The sequence below is a fragment of the Mixophyes fleayi genome, chromosome 2 (assembly GCF_038048845.1).
Source record: "Mixophyes fleayi isolate aMixFle1 chromosome 2, aMixFle1.hap1, whole genome shotgun sequence".
Taxonomy (NCBI): Eukaryota; Metazoa; Chordata; class Amphibia; order Anura; family Limnodynastidae; genus Mixophyes; species Mixophyes fleayi.
In genome coordinates, this window is record NC_134403.1 from 344,187,652 (window position 1) to 344,212,228 (window position 24,577).

A 24,577-nucleotide genomic window follows, 5' to 3' on the forward strand; every position below is an offset into this window, starting at 1 on the left:
GTTATGTGACCAAAGACCAAATTCTATTAAGAACATATCAACAAAATGGAGATTATAACCTATTTATATTCTAAACATCTTTTTCTACCCTCGAAATGTTCTTTGAAACAACTATTTTTGATTAAACCTTAATTTTAATTATCTAACGTGGAGAATAGTTTGGCAATCAAAGCATGGAAGATTTTCTCATGTCTCTATACAACAGGTACGGCCAAAAGGTAGATTGTGGGGCGTCCGCCAGTGGATTGCGGAGCCCTGCTCACCCCTTCTATTCTTTTTTTTTGTTGCTTTCTTTTCTTATTTTCTTTCGAATGTGCAAACTGATCATGAGTTTGTCTCTCCTTTGGGCACTCTGGAGAGTGGAGGGGGGACTCAGGTATATCTGGAGGCTGTTTGTTGTCATCATCGTCACAGTTTATTTGTAAGGCGCCACAGATTCTTCAGTGCCGGATAATCGGCATACAAATACATAAATACACATAAATATAATACAAATACAATTAAGCATAATAGCAGATGTGTGATACAAAACCCAAGTATGAGTAATGCACAAAAACAAGGGCGAACTGTGTATAAGTAAGCAATCTGTACAGCGGTCACACAAAGAATTCAGTGCAAGACATCACAGGGGCAAATGAGGCAAATAAAGTAGACAGACATGAGACATATATGTGCCTGCATATAAGCATATCTTGCATGCAGACACAAGCATGATTGGAATAATGTATGTTCCTGCACTGGGATAAGGAGCCTTTATGTGGTACATAAAGGGGACATTGCTGCAGAGATGGAATTGACAGCACTTGCTAATGGGAAGTTCATTAATTGGTTTGATTTTCTGGAGATTTCGTGGCTCACGCTGAGTTGGGTGTATGGCCACTTGCTTAGCGTAAAATACTCAAATACCCGCAAAAAATCATATGCCTGCGTCCCCAAGCAGATATGTTACATGTGTCTCCTCACATTGGAGAGGCGGAATGGGAAAGGGGAACAGAAACGTAGACTGAGTACAGTAAGGGCGTGTTACTTCTGTCAGTAGCTGTATCACTTGTAGGTGCCTGAGGGTTGGTGACAATACACGTTGACGATGATGACGGATGACAGCACTAGCTAGCCACTTCTGATTGGCTGATTGAGGACTGACCTCTGAAGCTTGCTTTATAGCTCGTACCTATATTATGTCATTTTGTGGGCATATATTTGAAGGAACTTTTTGCTATGCTCATTCCACATGAGAAGGAAGAGTATTCCTACTATATTATAGATAGTTTTATTTAAATCAAACCTTATAGTGAATGTTAACAAACTTTTCTTGTGCACATGACCTGGATGGATGTACATCTGGTACATATACTACTGGTGCTGAACTGGATGCATGTATCCGACTCAGCATATGGGAATAAATGCTCTATTTTTTTTAATGCAGTTTTTTAGGGCTTACTTTTTGGACAAATATCCATCCAACTGAGGGCCTAAGTGTCTATGTATGTGTGTATGAAACATAAAATACATGTGTTTCCTGTGTATTTTATTAAATATGTTAGCTGCATATTTAAATATGTGTATTAGCTCATCCTTGATTAAATACGGATATTGTTGTTTGTGCTGCCTGCGCATTTGATTTAATATGGCTATGGTCATTTATATTAGTGGTTTGTTTAGATACGAGTATGTGTATTAACTGTTTATTGGAGAGCTGTATGACTGTGTATTAAACATGTCTGGACATGGCATATGAGTGTGTATGTACTGTGTATCGATGGGGCGTGCGGGTTCTTTTAAGGTTGATGTGGGTCAATGTGGCTAACAATCTACTGAAATAAAAGGGTGGTAGATCGCTGTACAGTGAGTGAACAAAAACAAGGTTGCATGGCGATTAAAGTCCGGTCACCCCATAAAATAAGTGTTATCCTTATCCAATGAAGTAAAAGTGACCACCTTCTAATTCATGTAGAATACTTAGGAAATATGCATATACCTGGGCTAGGCAGACTGAGAATTATTTTCTCATATAGAATTCGCAAGACTAGGGAGTCCTGCTGATCTTATTAATGAAAGCCAGATGCAATTTTACATTTCTAATAGAGAAATCTTGTATGAGTTTCCTTTCTTTTATTCTTTTACAGAAAATAAATACAACTGAATAGAGATCACAAAATTTGCATTAGCGGATGAAAAAAAAAAAAGTATATATATATATATATATATACATACGAGAACTGTATTATTTAACAGGATTTGTATTTTCCTTTAACTCCGAAAGCATCCCTTATTCTACACAATACTCTCCCTACCCCCTTCAGAAGAGATGCTTGGCTTTGTACTGCTTTGCAATTCTATCAGAGCCAAGAGGCATTAGGACCCGGCATCCTATCAGAGGCACAGAGCAAGCTGCTGCATGGGTCTATTTGTATTCAATGGCTTGTGCTTTCCGCATTAATAGTAATACAGATAACGGGTCACAATTCTGCACTGAAGAAAGGATTTGAATTCCACTGGACAGATACTGGGAAGGAACCTCTTTTGCTGATCTCCTTACAAAGTCTTGAACTCGTGCTGCTGTCATTTTGTCCCTTAAGCGAAAAAAGGTCTTGTGTGAAAGTTACATGCATTTGTGTGTGAATAATGGAACTGACAGACTTGTGAAAGCAATACCATCTCAGAAGGTAAGTTCCAAGCCAGACAAGTGTTTGATTTATATGTGCACACCTGAGGTTACAAAAATTGTCAACATTTCATTTGAGCAACTTTCATAGCCTAAGGGTTGGAGAGAAAAAAACACTTAAATACTGAAATCATTTTTGCTTTACAGGGTGCATGTGTCTAGGGATTGAAATGGTCTCTGATATAAATCTAGTTTGATGTAAATATATGGGCATTGAATGTTTGAAGGCTTAGCAAATGCTGCATTGATTTATAGCACTTTAACTTTTGAAAGTCCTGCTCTGTATTTTTATAGCCAGGTTTATATCCTGGATCCTGACATAATACCTGGTACACATGTTTGGAGAACTTTGGACAAACAGACAGCATCTATGTGTGTAAAGGGAGTGCATAGTAATCACTGTCTCACATATGACAAGAGATCACCCAGATGTATGTGCATTAATGATGGCATTGATCTGGTTAAGAGCTGTTACCTCCCACCATTGTATTTCTTATAATGGGTCTCCTAAGCAGAAAATGCCCCTATAATTGATACACGGCTTCAGTTTATCAAGCAGATCTATACAGACCCGCTGCCTGATTTAAAGGGGGCTATAAACCATGGAGATATCCATTCTTGTGTTTTACTCCCTCTTTATGCATTTCAGCTTCAAGTCTCGTGGAGGTGAAAGTGTGTTCACTATAAATTAAAGAGGGGTGTTGATTTCCCATTAAAACAGACCTGCCTCGTTGGCTTGTGGTCGCTATATCAAGCTTTATAGCATAGGGTCTGTGCTGCTTTGCATTCATATTGTGAGACAGGCTGCATTGCTAAAATTATTTTGCTAGATTGAATGAAAACAGGGTGAACGACTGAACGTTAAGGAAGAAGAGATTCTCAGTGCAGTGCTTAGAATACCAACTGTGTAATTATCTGCAGTGCTCCTTGGCAGGAACGTAAGGCTAAGAGGAGTCTGCACCTCCCCGACTGTCCCTCCTGTGTACCGAGGGAGTCAATGGGAACTCTGCAAGACTTTCACAGTGAAAGGCTGGATGAGACCTTTGCAGCTCTCTGCAGGGTTCTCGACAAGTAGAAAGGGTAAAAGAGATACTCTAGGAATCATCGGTACCTGTAGCTATGAGATTTTAACCTCTGCAAAGACCAGCTGAGGCTGCAGGCTTAGAAATGTATCACGCTGTGTACAGATAATTCAGCGCTGCAGAAGGATTTGGTCTGTGGTGTTTAATGCAGAACTATATTGCTATTTTTCTGACTCAAAGAACGTGAGTAATTCGGGTAACCAGTCAGCTCTTGTGCCACATACTATTAACCATAAGCACAATGTTAGTGCTGAATGTGTCTTGAATGACAGTGCTGAATGTGTCTTGTTGCTGAACTTTATAGAGAGTTCTGGACTCTTATTAAAATAAATAATTGTGCGCAAATGCTGAGTTTAACTGATGTGTGTTGCTATAGGGAATATCTGCAAAGTTTTGCATCATGTGGTCGGTAATAGCTGTACTACTGCAGCTCCAGAGCGTTCACATCAATTGAGTGTACTGACAAGTGGGCCGGAAAATAGACAATCTACTTAATTTCAGTTTGTAAATCACCCTGATGTTTCCAGCTGGATGAGCAGAGGTGCAATGCAGCAGAGGAGAGCAGGAGCTGAATAATGCTGAGTGTACAGCACCCGGCTGTATGGAAACTTGACAGCAAAAGGACTGTGACTGCCTTCTCCCCTCTCCCGGTCTGTCTGCTACTACAACCACGCTGCCCTTGCTCGGTCACCTGCACAAGAAATATTGAATCAATTAAGTGCAATAAAAATTGAACAGTTTGTTAGGTTTTCCCTCACTTCATTTATGCCTGATTTACAGCATTTATAATCGCAACTTTGAGTTATGAAGCGGTTTCTATAATATGTGCAGAGAATACAGAACACATGTTGCACTAAGTTTACAAACCTTCCTGCCCATCATCATGAACTTTCACTGCCCCCTTACATTGAACTATTTCTAGTGTGTTTAGTTTAGATTCTTCTGTATTGTTTCACAAAGGATGTCTTACTATATAGGTCTTTCAGGCAATATTACATGCTGCTGGTCCTGCCACCCACTACGGCATCTCTGTTTGTCATTTCACCAACATTATTATGTTTGAGAATCACGCCAGTAATAGTTACTGCTTCAGGACATGCATGTCTGAAAACTGATGTATCAGGTCCACCTGCACGGAGGACTAAACACTAAAGGATGGAGGTGGAAAAGTGGAAATAGCCTTTAATTAATGGCCTTCATCAATATACATGAACTTCCCCTAGTCTTACCACAGTCCCTGATTAGATATTCTTAGTCAATATAAATGTGTATCTCACCTGGTGGTGTATCATAGTGAATAGTCAATTATAATATATTTTTTTTATATTGGTAACTATTGTGCAGTCACCAGGGACGCCAAGAGGTGGCAGAGATTGCTTAAAAGTGGCTTTGCCCATATCTGCCCATCACCATATTGTAGGTGAGGGAAAGTGGCTGAATGTACCAAGAGCTTCCTGATGAAGCTGTACACTCGTTGTAAGGGGGTCCGCTTTTTGACCCAACACAAAGCTCCGCTTGCAGTACCAGCTTTTTCCTAGGCTTCATGCACAGCCTGGGGGGTGGCAAAAAGAAGCTTCACTGGGGCTTGAGATAACCCTCGGGTAGTCACTGCAGTTGTCCACAGGTTGGCAATGACAACATTGTTATATATTGAACTTATATGCACCCCTAAGGGGGTAATTAAATAGGCCGCGTTACTTGAAAAAGTAACGCGACCTGCGCACTATTACTGTTATTATGGTAATAGTGCGCGTAAATACCGTTATTATGGTAGTTTTAACTCCGGCTTTTTGCTCACAGCTCCCTGAGCTAATAACAGTAATACGTTTAACGTGGCGGTACTTTGGGGGCAATTGAATTACCCCCTAATTGTCTGACTGATTGACCTTAATATAAAATCAACAAATTGCACAGCACTGTACCTATTTCTGAAAGATTTTGTTTTAATATATAATATCTGGTCCATTAACATCTTATCATATTCTGACTTTTGTCACAGTGTTTAATTAAGAGCGTTAAAATGACTTATGCGTTGGCAGAACTCCAATAAGTATATGTGTACATGAGAAATGTTTATTTAAATAGTGACTGACGTGCTTTTGGCTGCAATATCCTTCTAATTAAATGAGTTTGGATCATGCATGGTGTCAAATTGTTCAGAGTTGTCAAGTTTTTTTCGTATTACATCATTGTTTTAAATGATTATATAAGGACAGAAGGTATGTCTATAACTGAATATTAATATCTTCCATCGTTGCACAAAATATCTGGCTGCAGAGTTAAGTGAAACCGTACAGCAGACATGTGAGATGAATGGTAAAGTGTCAGTTAACTGTGACTCTACAAATATAGCAACACACTTTATATTAAGCTGGAATTAGTACACATAATAGAAAACTAATATCTAAATCCAGCTTTAAATGTGTTTTAATCATTTTCCTATTATAATCTACTATACAATTTTTAATATTTTCTTGACTTTACTTGTAATCATTTTTTACAAGACTCAGAGCAGAGTATTAGATTGGGTTCTTTTAGACAAGATACTTGGTGCTGAAAACATGGTAATGCATCATGATGCCCAGGCTGCAATATTCTTATGTCAGTCGAAAAGAATGCTGATGCGTGATAATGATAAGATTAAAATCGAAAGGCGCATTATTGGGCATGGTAAAAAATGCAGATGGGCGCAATCTGCCTGCATGTGTAGTCATCTTATGATTGTCCGCAGAGGGGACACATGTCAGGGGTGATTGTGATCTCAGGGGGACAGTGTCCATTATTGCTATAGCTTACATTAAAAAGAAGCTATTGATTAAGGGGGCTCGTTCAAACCAACTGGGTTGCTTTGACAATGATCAACTTAAGCAAAACATGTCTCAGTCTCAAAGCCACTTTACCATCCCCATGGCACAGTAGCACTGTATACTAGTGGACACATGTCAAGCAACTGGTGCCATGATGACAAATCTGCATGTGGCTCATTAAGTACATACCATTAAACCTGTGCTTGAAGTTTTGGAAGTAAGATTTTACCACGTAAACTAAACTAGGTTATATTATAGTACACCTTGTTCAGAGGATTACATAATAACCAGGAGAGATTTCTGGATCAAAATTTGTCAGGGGGTGGGTCGGGTACTAATATGGTGAATTGGCCCCTGAAGTGATCCAGTTGCATGTGTGCTGCCAAATTTTCAATATGGTCTTATATGGGATTCCAAACCAAATGCCCATATGAGGTGATTTTGTTTCTTTTTTAAAGAAATGCCGCGTGAGGATAAAAACACTGGCATTTTAAAAGCATACCTTGGGAATGGATGGACAATTTCAAATTTCCAAGCGTTCTCTCAAACTGGAACTAGAACTGCAAACCCCATCAACATAAACTATGGCTCCCTGTTGGGGCATCACACATTTAGGTAGCTGTTGCACCTGGTGTCACACTACAGTGCACAGATTTGTGCATCAAAATGTCAGAACTTGCGAAGGAGCAATTGTTTGTTCTGAGTGATCGGTGAATTTATGAATATAGGGATAGTCCTTGCGCTTTCTAGTCAAACCTATGCATATACACCTAACTGTACTCGTAAAACCATCAGAGCAATTTGACATACAGTATGTATTGCTCACTCACGCATGACAATCTGCGAATAGCAAGGTGAGGTGATTAGGTTGCGACAAATGGTCATAAATTACTAACATTCTTCGCATTTGGTACAGAAATTCCACCATTAAAACATTCCTGAGTGGATAATAGTGAGTCTGAAATGATGACTCAGCCACGGAAAGCATGTTCTTCTGGCTTGCAGTTAGTGGTATGTGTCTGTCATTATAGAAACTGATGACTCATGCCTCTGATACTAGGTGGCCAATTTAAATTTATATAGAAAATGTAACATGTTCCATCGGGCTACAAAAGATATCAGTAAGGAATATGTACAATATGGGGAATTGCTGAACTTTTTAGTGATTCACTTATGTCATGTGTATATTTAAAAATATTTATATAATTGCAAATACAAATGTACACAAAAATGCCTTCACTCTATATAAGCCCTACACTGCTGTTAGCGTACAGCACTAACAGGTTTCATATGATATCTCCCCTGGCTTTCTCAGAGCTCTCTAGGTTTACAATGTCTTTCACTCAGAATTATCATTTCTCTAGGAATAAAATGGTTTATGCTTTTACATGATTAGATTTCACAGAAATGGAATCCTATCAATGGTGTATTGTGTTTAGTACTCAGAGAAGCATGGAGTGGCATCTAACTCATTTCACATAGGTATTTAGATTTTTATTTTATAATTATGGGTGCCCACTTGGGTGAACCTACCCCATTACTTTCTCACCAACCTACCCACCCTGCTGCTTTCTCACCAACTTACCCACCCTGCTACTTTCTCACCAACCTACCCATCCTGCTGCTTTCTCACCAACCTACCCATCCTGCTGCTTTCTCACCAACTTACCCACCCTGCTACTTTCTCACCAACTTACCCATCCTGCTGCTTTCTCACCAACCTACCTATCCTGCTACTTTCTCACCAACTTACCCATCCTGCTGCTTTCTCACCAACCTACCCACCCTGCTGCTTTCTCACCAACTTACCCATCCTGCTACTTTCTCACCAACCTACCCACCCTGCTGCTTTCTCACCAACCTACCCACCCTGCTGCTTTCTGACCAACCTACCCATCCTGCTGCTTTCTCACCAACCTACCCATCCTGCTGCTTTCTCACCAACCTACCCATCCTGCTGCTTTCTCACCAACCTACCCATCCTGCTGCTTTCTCACCAACCTACCTATCCTGCTACTTTCTCACCAACTTACCCATCCTGCTGCTTTCTCACCAACCTACCCACCCTGCTGCTTTCTCACCAACTTACCCATCCTGCTACTTTCTCACCAACCTACCCATCCTGCTGCTTTCTCACCAACCTACCCATCCTGCTGCTTTCTGACCAACCTACCCATCCTGCTACTTTCTCACCAACTTACCCACCCAGCTGCTTTCATACAACCTACCCATCCTGCTGCTTTCTCACCAACCTACCCACCCTGCTGCTTTCTCACCAACTTACCCACCCTGCTGATTTCTCACCAACCTACCCACCCTGCTGCTTTCTCACCAACTTACCCACCCTGCTGCTTTCTCACCAACCTACCCATCCTGCTGCTTTCTCACCAACCCACCCACCCTGCTGCTTTCTCACCAACCCACCCATCCTGCTGCTTTCTCACCAACTTACCCACCCTGCTACTTTCTCACCAACCTACCCACCCTGCTGCTTTCTCACCAACCTACCCACCCTGCTGCTTTCTCACCAACCTACCCACCCTGCTGCTTTCTCACCAACCTACCCATCCTGCTGCTTTCTCACCAACCTACCCACCCTGCTGCTTTCTCACCAACTTACCCACCCTGCTGATTTCTCACCAACCTACCCACCCTGCTGCTTTCTCACCAACTTACCCACCCTGCTGCTTTCTCACCAACTTACCCACCCTGCTGCTTTCTCACCAACCTACCCATCCTGCTGCTTTCTCACCAACCCACCCATCCTGCTGCTTTCTCACCAACCTACCCATCCTGCTGCTTTCTCACCAACCTACCCACCCTGCTGCTTTCTCACCAACTTACCCACCCTGCTGATTTCTCACCAACCTACCCACCCTGCTGCTTTCTCACCAACTTACCCACCCTGCTGCTTTCTCACCAACCTACCCATCCTGCTGCTTTCTCACCAACCTACCCATCCTGCTACTTTCTCACCAACTTACCCACCCTGCTACTTTCTCACCAACCTACCCACCCTGCTGCTTTCTTACAACCTACCCATCCTGCTGCTTTCTCACCAACCTACCCATCCTGCTGCTTTCTCACCAACCTACCCATCCTGCTGCTTTCTCACCAACCTACCCATCCTGCTGCTTTCCCACCAACCTACCCACCCTGCTGCTTTCCCACCAACCTACCCACCCTGCTGCTTTCTCACCAGCCTACCCACCCTGCTACTTTCTCACCAACCTACCCATCCTGCTGCTTTCTCACCAACCTACCCACCCTGCTACTTTCTCACCAACCTACCCACCCTGCTGCTTTCTCACCAACCTACCCATCCTGCTGCTTTCTTACCAACCTACCCACCCTGCTGCTTTCTCACCAACTTACCCACCCTGCTGATTTCTCACCAACCTACCCACCCTGCTGCTTTCTCACCAACTTACCCACCCTGCTGCTTTCTCACCAACCTACCCATCCTGCTGCTTTCTCACCAACCTACCCATCCTGCTACTTTCTCACCAACTTACCCACCCTGCTACTTTCTCACCAACCTACCCACCCTGCTGCTTTCTTACAACCTACCCATCCTGCTGCTTTCTCACCAACCTACCCATCCTGCTGCTTTCTCACCAACCTACCCATCCTGCTGCTTTCTCACCAACCTACCCATCCTGCTGCTTTCCCACCAACCTACCCACCCTGCTGCTTTCCCACCAACCTACCCACCCTGCTGCTTTCTCACCAGCCTACCCACCCTGCTACTTTCTCACCAACCTACCCATCCTGCTGCTTTCTCACCAACCTACCCACCCTGCTACTTTCTCACCAACCTACCCACCCTGCTGCTTTCTCACCAACCTACCCATCCTGCTGCTTTCTCACCAACCTACCCACCCTGCTGCTTTCTCACCAACTTACCCACCCTGCTGATTTCTCACCAACCTACCCACCCTGCTGCTTTCTCACCAACTTACCCACCCTGCTGCTTTCTCACCAACCTACCCATCCTGCTGCTTTCTCACCAACCCACCCATCCTGCTGCTTTCTCACCAACCTACCCATCCTGCTGCTTTCCCACCAACCTACCCACCCTGCTGCTTTCTCACCAGCCTACCCACCCTGCTACTTTCTCACCAACCTACCCATCCTGCTGCTTTCTCACCAACCTACCCACCCTGCTGCTTTCTCACCAACTTACCCACCCTGCTGATTTCTCACCAACCTACCCACCCTGCTGCTTTCTCACCAGCCTACCCACCCTGCTACTTTCTCACCAACCTACCCATCCTGCTGCTTTCTCACCAACCTACCCACCCTGCTGCTTTCTCACCAGCCTACCCACCCTGCTACTTTCTCACCAACCTACCCATCCTGCTACTTTCTCACCAACTTACCCACCCTGCTGCTTTCATACAACCTACCCACCCTGCTGCTTTCTCACCAACCTACCCATCCTGCTGCTTTCTCACCAACTTACCCACCCTGCTGCTTTCATACAACCTACCCATCCTGCTGCTTTCTCACCAACCTACCCATCCTGCTGCTTTCTCACCAACTTACCCATCCTGCTGCTTTCTCACCAACCTACCCATCCTGCTGCTTTCATACAACCTACCCACCCTGCTGCTTTCCCACCAACCTACCCACCCTGCTGCTTTCTCACCAGCCTACCCACCCTGCTACTTTCTCACCAACCTACCCATCCTGCTGCTTTCTCACCAACCTACCCACCCTGCTACTTTCTCACCAACCTACCCACCCTGCTGCTTTCTCACCAACCTACCCATCCTGCTGCTTTCTCACCAACCTACCCACCCTGCTGCTTTCTCACCAACTTACCCACCCTGCTGATTTCTCACCAACCTACCCACCCTGCTGCTTTCTCACCAACTTACCCACCCTGCTGCTTTCTCACCAACCTACCCATCCTGCTGCTTTCTCACCAACCCACCCATCCTGCTGCTTTCTCACCAACCTACCCATCCTGCTGCTTTCCCACCAACCTACCCACCCTGCTGCTTTCTCACCAGCCTACCCACCCTGCTACTTTCTCACCAACCTACCCATCCTGCTGCTTTCTCACCAACCTACCCACCCTGCTGCTTTCTCACCAACTTACCCACCCTGCTGATTTCTCACCAACCTACCCACCCTGCTACTTTCTCACCAACCTACCCATCCTGCTACTTTCTCACCAACTTACCCACCCTGCTGCTTTCTCACCAACCTACCCACCCTGCTGCTTTCTCACCAGCCTACCCACCCTGCTACTTTCTCACCAACCTACCCATCCTGCTACTTTCTCACCAACTTACCCACCCTGCTGCTTTCATACAACCTACCCACCCTGCTGCTTTCTCACCAACCTACCCATCCTGCTGCTTTCTCACCAACTTACCCACCCTGCTACTTTCATACAACCTACCCATCCTGCTGCTTTCTCACCAACCTACCCATCCTGCTGCTTTCTCACCAACTTACCCATCCTGCTGCTTTCTCACCAACCTACCCATCCTGCTGCTTTCATACAACCTACCTACCCTGCTACTTTCTCACCAACCTACTCACCCTTCTACTTTCTCACTAATATATCTACTCTGCTACTTTCTCACCAAATTACCCGCCCTGCTGCTCTTTACCAACCCACCCACCTGCTATTTCTCCAACCTATCAATCCTGCTACTTTCACACCAACCCAACCATTCTGCTGCTCTTCACCAAATTACCCATCCTGCTGTTTTTTCGCCAACCTACCTATCCTGCTGCTTTCTCACAACCTACCAATCCTGAAGCATTGTTATCAACAGTCACACATAGAGAGTAAAGTAAAGCAGTCTAAACTATGTGAAAAAATATTGGTACTTTGTTTATAATTACATCTATCACTAGAAAATGAATCTAAAAACCAAATTCAATCAATGATAGCATGAATACTCTGCCCCACAAAAATACTACTTTTCCCATTCCCTTAAATAAGCAATGCATTTTACGATGAGCACAGAAAGTCCATTCAAATGCATTGTCCATTGAAATGAAATGGAAAAGCAGTCAATCACACGCAATGATTACATGCTGTAACTTGTGAATGGCTGAGAAGATACTGACATCCAGCCCCATTGATAACAGAGACATTTTTGGCAAAGCAATGAAATGCTATTGAGGAACTGTTTTAGTGTGCCTTGGCTGACAGGACATGCTGGAGCTTGTAGTTCTACAATTGCAAGCATATCCAAGCAACCACTGACTACATTTTGCAGCTGAGTCGCTACATCAAAGTCCTGTGTGAAGTCACATTGAGCATTATAATAGTTGGCTGAAAAATAGGGACATTTTCAGGGACAAATGTCAAATGTCCTAGGTAAGTCCCTGGAAAAAAGGGACAACTGGCAACTAGTGTTAGTAAATAACAAAATGACGGAGTTGATATTGGATGTTCTTTGCAAGTGAGTATAAAAGATTGGGTTCTGCAAACTTATAAAAGTCAATGTGTAGTCACATCAGGGGCAAATGCAGGGATTCTGGATTTCCCAACGAAGTAAAAAATAATAGCTTGTGGAGTAAGAACATTTTAAGAGGTATTTCTAACCAATAGAGTAAAAAACAATTTCAGTAACACGGGGTGGATTAAACTTACCCTTACACTTTGTAGCAGAGGGACTCCGTATCCTGACATAATCCGTAACTGAAAGCATCAACATGATTTTTATCATATTATTGAATCTGTAAAATATTATTTTAGATAACAAGTCATGTAAATAAATATAAGGAGGTACAATATGATTTTAGAAGTTTGCAAATCCCCACTGGCTGCACTAATACTTATTAGAGTAACCATAGTCAGTTTAAAATTGGGTTCATCCAGCTGTAGGTGAATTACTGACGTTACATTATATAGTGACAGCCTCATGCAAAGCTGCATATACATTCAGATTACATTGTATAGTACACCTATTTGTTAATTTCTGGATGGCAAGGCATGCTGGGACTTGTAGTCAATGCATGCAGAGAATGGTTAGATTTATTCCTCCATAACAACTAGAGAATCACAGTCTGTTCTGGCATCTAATAGTCTTATAGCTTATTATGTGGTTATATCTGTACTGCAGCTGGACATAAAGTATACCACTGAAAATGGAACACAAAAGAAGATGGAGCACTTACACAGAAGTGTAACCTGATTATGGTACCTGAATATGTTTCAGGCTTAAACTTCTCTGAGTGGAGCTTGCCATGTGCAGGAAGTGAGCAGTTGGAGTAAGCAGCCAGTGTTGCTGCCTCTTGGTAACTCACCACAGGATGAATCTCCTATACTGAAAAAATGTCTCCTGTTTACATGCAGAAGCATCCATTTTTTAGAAGCTCAATTCAATTAAACGCTATTCCCCATACTTACCAACTTTCTGTTGGTGAAATCCGGGAGCCTGCAGAGGAGGTGGGCGTGACGGGGGGGGCGGGGCTCCAAGTGACGTCATTTTGGACCTGCCCCCATGACGTGATGACGCAAAATGCGTCATTTGACAGCGGGGGGCGGGGCCAAACGCCGCGATTCACCGGGAATCGCGGCGTTTGGGACTTAATTCTGCCCACTTCACTAGGAAGTGGGCAGAATTATCCAGATGCGGGGGATTGCCACACTCGCCCGGGAGCCCGGGAGACTCTCGCAAAATGCGGGAGTCTCCCGGATATTTCGGGAGAGTTGGCAAGTCTGCTATTCCCTTGTCACCACACAATGCCTCTTGTATTGCAGACATAGCTGGAAGCAATTATTGATATATTCTAGGGAATCTCGTGATTTAAGCATGGGGTTTCTTGGTAATGGGAAACCTCCCCTAAGTGCACCCCTCCACATGCAATCTGTGACACAACATGGAGTCTGTCTGGTGTGCAAAGAGACTGTCTCAAGGACATATGTACCTGCAATAAACATTTGCCTTCTTATTACTTATTTCTTATTACTTTATACTACATGTGCCTTAAAATGCATATTCTCTACTAGAGCCTCGTACCTTGCTCACTTCCCTTTCTTGTTACAGCTACCTCTCAGCAGCATTAACGTCTATCTGCCTGTAAAAGGCTATCCTGATTGGCAGGATTAAGCCAGGTATTCGCTGAGCACCCCCAACCTCTTAATTGACCCAGTACCAGCAGGATTAAAAAATCCCAGAATGAATAGCTTTCCACACTGGGGCTTTAAATCTTGGAATGTCGGATGAAACAATCTATAGAGAAGAAGATTCTGTTTAGGCAAATGTGTTTTACGACATGCAAAGTCTATTTAAGGTAGATCATATGTCATCTCATTATGTACTGAACGCATACAAAATTAGAGTGATAACACTTACATTAACAGTGATAGGTTGATCTATCACAATACCACCATTTATAATGGTTATGGGAGTTTTGTCACACAATAGGACTTCACAGCTACACCACATGATGTAGTAACATTGATTTTGCACTATTAGACACAGTAACGCTTGCGACATTTGCCCTGTAACCAGGAAATTTGAATCAAACTCACTTTAGCAACAATCCGTTTTTTTCTAGGCAACACGCAATGCTTTCCGAACAAGTTGTCAGCAAGCTGTGACATTATAGCAGATTTCTTTATCTGTATTTAAAAACATACAAAAAAATGTTGACAACTCCAGAATATATTGAACCCACGCATCTATCTAGGGAGTTTGATGAAAAGAGGAACTAAATATACTCTTGAATCTGTTATACATTATGGTATAATAGTATTGCAGTTCACAGATGAATATGTTAACAGCACAAATAATGACATTTATAAAACTGTATAATGGAGTATTCGCCTATTCTGTATTTGACCAGGAAACTGCACGTTTCACTAGCGCAATTTCTTCCCAGACGTATAACAATAATATCCCACAGCAGAATGAAGTGACAGTAGTTGTCCCAGCTCTATTCATATACTATAAATACTGTGAAGCTTTCATTTACAAATAAAGTGCAAAATATTAATTCCACAGGATAACAAACAAAAAACGAAACTTGAAGACTGTATCAACAGAACTTTAGAGTTCTGCAAAACGGCCAATGTAACTCGTGCGATTTGTGCTTCAGCTTTACTCATCTCTGCTAAATTAGAAATCCTGGTATTGTATTCTAGACGTTGGCAGTCTGTGGTGCTGCAGCAGTAGCAGCACTACAAGTCTCAGCATGCCTTGCCCAGTTACACAACAGCTGGAGAGGGGCAAGTTACCTAGCGATACTGTAGACCTTTACATGAACCGCAGTAATAAATGCTACGTTGCACTTCATTACAATCTGGATCAGTTGATATCTGTACTGCTTAAATATAGACATATGGTTGCCTGCAGCATACATTTTTTCATTAAGTCATAAAAGCGTTTGTGTCTGTAGAGCTAGATTTTAATCTACTGCTGAACTACAGACAACTTTATATGATTAGAGACTTTCAGAATTAACTGCATATGTAAGTCATGTTTTTTTTACTATCAAATAAATGATGAGTGCCAGGCAGGATTTATAGAAGACATACACCCTTCTGATGCCCGCTGCCTGGACTTCAAGCATGCCACATTCACACTGACCCACCAACTTTCTTTCCCACTCAATAGGAGCACTTCACAAAGAACACCCACCAAAAACATAACACCCCACACATCACATTTCATCCATCCACAGCCTGTCTGCGGTCTATCTGTATATATTTCCCTTGGTTCTATTCTGACCCCTCATTCCTGTCTACTTTCATCACATCCCTGCCACACTTATAACTGCCCTGAACCTGCACAGCATTGGAGTAACCACTGGGGTGCGCTGCTGTTGTTACTGCCACTACCGCTGCACCACTGGATTTATTTAGCCTTTCAATTTTATCCATAATTCTACTACTTTTATAGGACCTCTGAATTGTGCCAAACTGTAAAGCACTATGGAGTATGCTGACGCTATATTAATGAATACCAAAGTGACAAAAAGGTAAATTCTACTAAGCTAAGCTAGAAGTAAAAAAAAAAAAATAGTATGTGTGTATATATGTTAGGGGATTTAGACTATAAGCTCCAATGGGGCAGGGACTGATGTGGGTGAGTTCTCTGTACAGCGCTGCGGAATCAGTGGTGCTATATAAATAAATAATGATGATGATGATGAATGTACTCACAACACTTTAAGTGGTAAAAAGATTCAGGAACAATAGGATTCAAGCATAAATATGCTTGAATCTCACTGTAATCCATAGATAATATAAATATTTTTTATTTAAAAAGCAATAATACGTCACCATTGCAGCACTATAGAAGCGCTATGCACCCCCCCTCCCTCCCAGAGTCTTGGCATGCCCCAATATGAGGCAGCTACTATCCCGAGGAACACAGATACAATGTTGGGAGGTATGGTGTAAGTTGCATATATACTTAAACCCATCTCTCACGAATTATGGGGTGTGCCCCGCTTGGCACATGTTTGTCCCACTAGTGGGAATGTTGGGGGAAGGGAGGTATGTAATGGGCATCCTAGCGCTATACAGCCCCTCTAGGGGAGTGGCCACCTGCCCCTTTGCAGGGGATAGACATGTTTGGAGGTGCTTAAACTTGTGAAATATATGCTAATCTACTGTGGTTACTTGCGCATGCATGATATCCATAGTACTTGCATTGAGAAATTGGGAATGTACAAAAGCTTTCATGTTGCCAGTGTTTGAACTCTTGTGTTGCACTCACCCATTGCAATCTTCATATCCAAGGAAAGTATTTGCAAAAAAATGTTATGCTTTAGCTATTACCCATTCTGTCAGCCTGTCTAAGCGTTAGTTTGTTTATGTGAGAATCCTGCTTTACCTTACTCCCACGAACAATGTATTCATCCATGACTAAGTGAGCTTAGCAATTAAATGTATTGGTTCACTATGCACTGAATTTAGGCATAATTTAAAGAATCCAAATGCACTATGTAATTTATTGCTTTGAATGTTATAGTAATTCTGTGACCTTTGGTGGTACATGAAATTCACATAATAAGTAATAACGTGTTGGTACTTGGAAGGAACACTCAATGTCACAGTACATAACTAATAGCATGAAATAAGTATGGAAGGTCTGCTTGCTTACTGTATGGCTTTGTATCCTAAATATGTTTAAGATTGTCACAAAACTGTTGTTAAAAAGGAAACTGAACTTCAAATGCAGGGGAACAGGAGCAGGCAGCTTCCTTGTGCAAGTAGGGAGGAGAACAGGAGCAGGCAGCTTCATTGGGCAAGTAGAGAGGAGAACAGGAGCAGGCAGCTTCCTTCTGCAAGTATGGAGGAGAAAAGGAGCAGGCAGCTTCCTTGTGCAAGTATTGAGGAGAACAGGAGCAGGCAGCTTCATTGTGCAAGTAGAGAGGAGAACAGGAGCAGGCAGCTTCCTTGTGCAAGTAGAGAGGAGAACAGGAGCAGGCAGCTTCCTTGGGCAAGTATGGAGGAGAACAGGAGCAGGCAGCTTCCTTGGGCAAGTATGGAGGAGACCAGGAGCAGGCAGCTTCCTTGTGCAAGTATGGAGGAGAACAGAAACAGGCAGCTTCCTTGTGCAAGTATGGAGGAGAACAGGAGCAGGCAGCTTCCTTGTGCAAGTATGGAGGAGAACAGGAGCAGGCAGCTTCCTCGTGCAAGTATGGAGGAGAACAGGAGCAGGCAGCTTCCTTTTGCAAGTAGGGAGGAGAACAGGAGCAGGCAGCTTCCTTGGGCAAGCAGGGAGGAGAACAGGAGCAGGCAGCTTCCTTGTGCAAGTTGGGAGGAAAACAGGAGCAGGCAGCTTCCATGGACAAGCAGGGAGGAGAACAGGAGCAGGCAGCTTCCTTTTGCAAGTAGGGAGGAGAACAGGAGCAGACAGCTTCCATGGACAAGCAGGGAGGAGAACAGGAGTAAGCAGCTTCCTTGGGCAAGAAGGGAAAAGAACAGGAGCAGACAGCTTCCTTGGACCAGCAGGGAGGACACCAGGAGCAGGCAGCTTCGTTGGACCAGCAGGAAGGAGAAGAGACGTAAGTAGCTTCCTTGGACCAGCAGGGAGGAGAACATTAGCAGGCAGCTTCCTTGGACCAGCAGGGAGGAGAAGAGGAGTAAGCAGCTTCCTTGGACAAGCAGGGAGGAGAACAGGAGCATGCAGCTTCCCTTTTCCAACAGGGAGGAGAACAGGAGTAAGCAGTTTCCTTGGGCATAACAAGATGCAGAACAGAAGTCCAGCAGTCATTTTCATATGGCGCCTGACTCTGTGCCAACCCACCTATCAACAACGCCATCCAAGTTTATAGACAGATGGCATGTGGTAGCATTTGACTGCACGGACCAATCACTTCCTATTTTTACGGACAGTTAAACACCTTCCAAACCAAACAGATGATGCGCAATCAGCTTGGGGGGCCGTTCTATTAAACTGGCGCCAAAGCTGGTCCTGAGTTTCCTCTCGGCGGTCTTGGGTACGACTCATTGTCACAATATTTTTTTATCTACTTTATTTTTTATTCATATCTAAAATGTGTTGTGATTGAAATTTTGTATTTAAATATTGAAATGACAAAATACATCTTGAAATATTTTAGTAAACACTGGAAAAGAAATGGATCAACCACTTTGATCTCTCTGTCTCTGGAGTTTAGTGTTTAAGAGTTTAACAGTTGTAAAGATTCTCTTATGGATGATAATTTATCCATCACACTCTCTGTACACTGACTACAGGAGGAAATTGAATGGCCTTGATTGGCCTTTGTACTATCATAGCAACTCTCAGACACATTTTCATTAGGAAATCATATGTCTTGTAAGAAATAACATAACATCTACTACAAATGATAAGGACATGCAAATTGACAAAAGATTTATGTGTCTTGTATGAAAGCAGACCTGCCATGTCGTATCATTACATACGGTATGAATATGTGACTTATAAAATACAGATGGCTAATGGGTAAAGTAGTGTCAGTAATGCGTTACAGAGACATGCTTTGGGATTTAGAGGACACCAGGGGGTATATTTACTAAACTGCGGAAAAGTGGAGATGTTGCCTATAGCAACCAATCAGATTCTAGCTATCATTTATTTAGTACATTCTATACAATGAAAGCTAGAATCTGATTGGTTGCTATAGGCAACATCTTCACTTTTTCAAACACGCAGCTTAGTCAATATACTCCCAGGACTCATCTCTAAATCCCGAAACAGTCCAGGGAAATTTTGGGATGGTTGGCAAGCATGAAGAAACTGGTATTAAGTAGTACCGATAAGACCAAAATAGGGGAATTTTAACATAAGGATGTATGACAGGTAATATAAAAAGAAGCACATTGTTGGTCAGAATAGAAGACAACCTTGAACAGAGGACACTATTGGAAGCCAATTGAATTGAACATTTCAAAAACCTAATTGATAGGTAAATTAATTGAGATTGAGCACCAGGGGTTAACCTGCTATATAAATTCTTTACAGACATATTGTAGTTGAGAACAGTAAATTCAGTTTGTCAGGAAAGTCTGTGGGAAATGCAAATCTTCTTCCAAGAGAATTTTAAAGACCTGGGGATTTCGCATGTAGGTTTAAACAGCATAATGCATTGTTAATTATGTATAAAGGAGCTCATATTATTATAATTCACTTACTAAAAGGAATTGCGGTGGCAAACTAAGGAACTAGAGAAAAGCAGTAATCCTGACAGTAACAAAGGTCAATCACTGATGGAGAGTAATTAGACATGCTTGTGGCTTATATTGTTTGTGTCCGTTCTCAATGTCAGACAGCAGCTGAAAAGGCTAATTGGATATTGCCACAAATAAAATTGTGAGGATCATTAGACAAGGAAAACTCAAATATGTATCCAAGCATTCATGAAAAATATGTTAACCTGCAAGACGGTGCATAGATGTATAATGTTAAAGAGTTATGCTCCTGTTAACTTTCTCCATTACAACTTAAAATACACACTATTATTTCTACCTGTGCTAAACTCTTGTCCTCCCACTCACAAGCTATCTTAAAGCCACCAATTTAACCTACCACATCCAAGGAGCATATTCTATTTTTTGATGTAGTGAAAAAGAGGTTTGTGTAATGGGTTAAAGGTATTTTACTGATATCGTTTTGTATGCCGCTAACAGTGGTGTCATGCTGGTGCTTTGAACTCAAGCACTTTTCCAGCTGGATAAGTGCTAATGTTAATAGAAGGAAATTAAATTATCCACGTTAATTTCAAAAGTAACATGGCCTGCACACTATTACCATACATATGGTAATTTGAACCCAAATTTCAACCTGTATATCTGCTTGCGGCTCCCTAAGCCGCAAGCTAAGGGAGCCGCAAGCAGATTAGTTTTAGTGTTAAAAATTACCATACTAACGTTAATAATGTGCACTATTATTATAGTAACTGTAATAGTGCGCAGGGCACGTTGCTTTCGAGAGTAACGCGGCCAACTGAATTCCCCCCATAGTGTGTAACTGCTCACGCGGGTACAGAGTGAAAAGATGAGGGCTCATTCTTTCCCCAACTTGACTCTCACGCTATACACACATAAAGATATGCTTATAAGAGGCAGATTCAGCTGGCCACAATGCTCCTCAGAACATCGCGGCTGCACAGTTTTACCATTATTATGTTAGAAATATCCGCATTTTTCCTTGAACCTCTATGGGGGTGCCGAGAAGTGTCTCCGGAATGATTGCTAGACACTTCGCTTCTAATTGAATTCCTCCCGTTAGTGTGGACCATGCTAGTAAAGAACATATATTAAAATCTTCGTAAGGTTAAAACACTATACACTGGAACATCCAGGTTACCATCTCTTGGTTTAGGTTACCATCTGCAGGCTACCATCTCTTGCTTTAGGTTACCATCTTCACGTTACCATCTCTTGCTGTAGGTTACCATCTTCAGGTTGCTATATCTTGTTGTAGGTTACCATCTTCAGGTTATCATCTCTTGCTTTAGGTTACCCTCTTTAGGTTACCATCTCTTGCTTTAGGTTACCCTCTTTAGGTTACCATCTCTTGCTTTAGGTTACCCTCTTTAGGTTACCATCTCTTACTGTAGGTTACCATCTTCAGGTTATCATCTCTTGCTGTAGGTTACCATCTTCAGGTTATCATCTCTTGCTTTAGGTTACCATCTTCAGGTTATCATCTCTTACATTAGGTTACCATCTTCACGTTACCATCTCTTGCTGTAGGTTACCATCTTCAGGTTGCCATCTCTTGCTTTAGGTTACCATCTTCAGGTTACCATCTCTTGCTGTAGGTTACCATCTTCAGGTTATCATCTCTTGCTTTAGGTTACCCTCTTCAGGTTACCATCTCTTGCTGTAGGTTACCATCTTCAGGTTATCATCTCTTGCTTTAGGTTACCATCTTCAGGTTATCATCTCTTGCTGTAGGTTACCATCTTCAGGTTATCATCTCTTGCATTAGTTTACCATCTTCAGGTTGCCATCTCTTGTTGCCTACAACAAGAGATGGCATCTTCAGGTTACCATCTCTTACATTAGGTTACCATCTTCACGTTAGCATTTCTTGCTGTAGGTTACCATCTTCAGGTTGCCATCTCTTACATTAGGTTACCATCTTCACATTACCATCTCTTGCTGTAGGTTGCCATCTTCAGGTTGCCATCTCTTGCTTTAGGTTACCATCTTCAGGTTACCATCTCTTGCTTTAGGTTACCCTAAGCAGGTTACCATCTCTTGCTTTAGGTTACCCTAAGCAGGTTACCATCTCTTGCTGTAGGTTACCATCTTCAGGCTGCCATCTCTTGCTTTAGGTTACCATCTCTTGCATTAGATTACCATCTTCAGGCTCCCATCTCTTGCAATAGGTTACCATCTTCAGGTTACCAGCTCTTGCTTTAGGTTACCATCTTCAGGTTACCATCTCTTGCTTTAGGTTACCCTCTTTAGGTTACCATCTCTTACTGTAGGTTACCATCTTCAGGTTATCATCTCTTGCTGTAGGTTACCATCTTCAGGTTATCATCTCTTGCTTTAGGTTACCATCTTCAGGTTATCATCTCTTACATTAGGTTACCATCTTCACGTTACCATCTCTTGCTGTAGGTTACCATCTTCAGGTTGCCATCTCTTGCTTTAGGTTACCATCTTCAGGTTACCATCTCTTGCTGTAGGTTACCATCTTCAGGTTATCATCTCTTGCTTTAGGTTACCCTCTTCAGGTTACCATCTCTTGCTGTAGGTTACCATCTTCAGGTTATCATCTCTTGCTTTAGGTTACCATCTTCAGGTTATCATCTCTTGCTGTAGGTTACCATCTTCAGGTTATCATCTCTTGCATTAGTTTACCATCTTCAGGTTGCCATCTCTTGTTGCCTACAACAAGAGATGGCATCTTCAGGTTACCATCTCTTACATTAGGTTACCATCTTCACGTTAGCATTTCTTGCTGTAGGTTACCATCTTCAGGTTGCCATCTCTTACATTAGGTTACCATCTTCACATTACCATCTCTTGCTGTAGGTTGCCATCTTCAGGTTGCCATCTCTTGCTTTAGGTTACCATCTTCAGGTTACCATCTCTTGCTTTAGGTTACCCTAAGCAGGTTACCATCTCTTGCTTTAGGTTACCCTAAGCAGGTTACCATCTCTTGCTGTAGGTTACCATCTTCAGGCTGCCATCTCTTGCTTTAGGTTACCATCTCTTGCATTAGATTACCATCTTCAGGCTCCCATCTCTTGCAATAGGTTACCATCTTCAGGTTACCAGCTCTTGCTTTAGGTTACTATCTTCAGGTTGCCATCTCTTGCTTTTGGTTAACATCTTCAGGTTGCCATCTCTTGCTTTAGGTTACCATCTTCAGGTTACCATCTCTTGCTTTAGGTTACCCTAAGCAGGTTACCATCTCTTGCTTTAGGTTACCCTAAGCAGGTTACCATCTCTTGCTGTAGGTTACCATCTTCAGGCTGCCATCTCTTGCTTTAGGTTACCATCTCTTGCATTAGATTACCATCTTCAGGCTCCCATCTCTTGCAATAGGTTACCCTCTTCAGGTTACCAGCTCTTGCTTTAGGTTACTATCTTCAGGTTGCCATCTCTTGCTTTTGGTTAACATCTTCAGGTTGCCATCTCTTGCTTTAGGTTACCATCTTCAGGTTACCATCTCTTGCTTTATTTTGGAGTACTAAATGTATTAAAACAACAAGAGGATTATATACATATCCATGAAAGCTAAAGGCTGGGTACAGACTACAGGGTTTTCATGAGTTCAATTCCCGACCATGACCTTATCTGTGAGGAGTATGTATGTTCTATGTTCTCCCCGTGTTTGCGTGGGTTTCCTCCGGGTGCTCCGATTTCCTCCCACACTTGAAAAACATACTAGTAGGTAAATTGGCTGCTAACAAAAAATGTAGCCTATCTATGTGCCTGTCTGTGTGTGTCTGTCTGTGTGTGTGTGTATGTATGTTAGGGAATTTAGACTGTAAGTTCCAATGAGGCAGGGACTGATGTGAGTGAGTACTCTGTACAACACTGCGGAATTAGTGGCGCTATATAAATAAATGGTGATGATGATGATGATGAGGATAATGATAAGCGACTGTTCAGCCCAATATTGCATTAGTGTGTACACTGCAACTGTGAGTGATTATCATTCCAGACCACATCGTATCATTTCATTTGATTTTTAAACTGGACTAAAACTCTTGTTCAACGATGGAACGATGTTGTTCCAATCCTGCAGTGTGTATGTGCTCACGGTCAGGATCTCCATAGAGTTTACAGGGTCATCATATTTCAGCCGATGGTTATGACAGATGAAGAGCACAGATCTGAAGGTAAATCTTGTAAAACACCTATAGTGTGTACACATGAATCTGCATGCTGATTAGGACTTTTTTTTATTATCGGTCATAGGTAAAATCGTTATAGATAACACATCGGGAGAAAATTCCTGTAGTGTGTACCCAGCTTACGTTTATCATAAATTGAAAGCAGCCGCAGACAGACTAATGGGAACTGTGGCACAAACACCTGTGTGCATGTACCATATGCCATATACTTCCATAGGCAGGAGGCA

The 24,577-nt window shown here is 42.5% G+C and overlaps 1 protein-coding gene across 1 annotated transcript in view; it reads left to right on the forward strand.

Moving 5' to 3' along the window:
• Window positions 1-2,398: 2,398 nt before the first annotated feature.
• ROBO1 (roundabout guidance receptor 1) overlaps window positions 2,399-24,577 on the forward strand; it is an 859,323-nt gene continuing 837,144 nt past the window's right edge. The window contains exon 1 of the mRNA XM_075197076.1: window positions 2,399-2,666. The gene's annotated coding sequence lies outside the window, so the exon portion shown is untranslated. The remainder of the gene's footprint in view (window positions 2,667-24,577) is intronic.